The 1715-nt window shown below is 45.7% G+C and overlaps 1 protein-coding gene across 1 annotated transcript in view; it reads left to right on the top strand.

Annotated features, from left to right (window-relative positions):
- The first annotated feature begins 1181 nt into the window (after positions 1-1181).
- LOC143297377 (uncharacterized) overlaps positions 1182-1715 on the top strand; it is a 13802-nt gene continuing 13268 nt past the window's right edge. The window contains exon 1 of the mRNA XM_076609685.1: positions 1182-1290. The gene's annotated coding sequence lies outside the window, so the exon portion shown is untranslated. The remainder of the gene's footprint in view (positions 1291-1715) is intronic.

Here is a 1715-nt window from a genome sequence, read left to right as displayed (position 1 = left end):
GAGCACTCTCGAAAGGGTGTGTTTGTGTGCGGTGTGGGGTGTGTGTGTTTAAATGTCTGTTTGTGCGTTTGTGTGCATGTGTGATCAAAACCAACAATACAACAGTCTGGCGCGATGTTCCAATAATACCCAGTGTCTAATGAGTTAAAGACATGCTTCTGTTTTATCTATACGCACGTAAAGCCATCGTTCGCAATTAAGACTTTCCCCGTTCGCATTTACCCTCAGGCACCTTTGCTATTTCAAACGTCGACAAAACGTTGAAAAGAATGAGCAGACGAACTTTTCCTGGTGCAACCACTCGGAGAAAGCCTTCCAAAACAAAAAGAACTACGTTTGACTATCGTAGGACATGTTATCGTCACAGTACACACATTGAGCTGGTCGCTTCGACTGAATCGTTCGCAGTTTGGCCTACCTTCCCTAATCAGTCCCTCGCAGGTGAGTACCTGGCGTTTGATTGGCTAATCGAGTTCCACAAACGGGGCACGTAGTTCACTGGGTCGAATCTGATTAACTGTCCAAAACACTGATAGCACTCGAACAGACTGATCTCAAGAACGGGTTTAGTTAACAGCAATGATAATGGGTGTGAGCTCTAAATCCTAATTAGAACGAGGATCCCGAACGCTAACAATCAACATCAGAAAATGGAAAGAACAACATTTATGTGTGTGTGTGTTGGGGGGGGGGGGGGGAGTGAGCGTGGGGGTTTGGAGGGGGGGGGGAGGACGTGGGAGAGAAATGGTCACAAAAAGTAAAAACGCATGGCGCTATTGTCACGACTTACAAGCAGGACTATTGGACTGTGTTACTGACACACGTGTGTGTGTGTGTGTGTGTGTGTGTGTGTGTGTGAAAATATAAATCTATCTATCTATATATCTATGTGTGTGTGTGCGTGCGTGCGCACTTGCGAGTGTGTGCAAACAAATAATCTCTGTCTCTCTCTGTCTTTTTTTTTCTCTCTCTCTCTCCCTGTCTCTCTGTCTGTCCCTCTCTCTGTGTCTCTTTCTCTCTCTCTCTGTCTCTGTCTGTCTCTCTCGTTATCTGTCTTCCTGGCTAGCTGCCTCTGTCACAACCCACACATAATTTATTCTTTTCCCCTGTTGACGTGTGCCGTATCATCGACAGGCTGATTTGAAAGCATTGCATTCTGATGCGTGCAGATGACACAAGTGGATCACGGCTTCAGTGTTGGGAGCGGGACTGGGAGAACGAACACACACTTTTTGTACTCGGCAGGAAAAAGAGAGAGAAATGTGTGCTGTGATTTTTACTTTGTGCCTGGTAGGTTTGCTTTATTTACTGGAGCATTGTTCTCCCTCTCTCTCTCTCTTTGTGACTCTTCTCTCTCTCTCTTTCTCTCTCTCTCTTTCTGTGGCTATCTAGACTATCTCTGACTCTCTCTCTCTGTGTGACTATCTAGACTATATATATATATCTGTGACTATCTAGACTATCTCTGACTCTCTCTCTCTGTGACTATCTAGACTATCTCCGACTCTCTCTCTCTCTCTGACTATCCAGACTATCTCCGACTCTCTCTCTCTCTCTCTGACTATCCAGACTATCTCCGACTCTCTCTCTCTCTGACTATCCAGACTATCTCCGACTCTCTCTCTCTCTCTGTGACTATCCAGACTATCTCCGACTCTCTCTCTCTCTCTCTCTCTCTCTGTGACTAGACTATCTCTGACTCTCTCTCTCTCTGT

The sequence above is a fragment of the Babylonia areolata genome, chromosome 22 (genome assembly GCF_041734735.1).
Source record: "Babylonia areolata isolate BAREFJ2019XMU chromosome 22, ASM4173473v1, whole genome shotgun sequence".
In the NCBI taxonomy this organism is placed as follows: Eukaryota; Metazoa; Mollusca; class Gastropoda; order Neogastropoda; family Buccinidae; genus Babylonia; species Babylonia areolata.
Note: the sequence above shows the minus strand (reverse complement) of the source record. Positions and strands in the feature narration are given on the sequence as shown.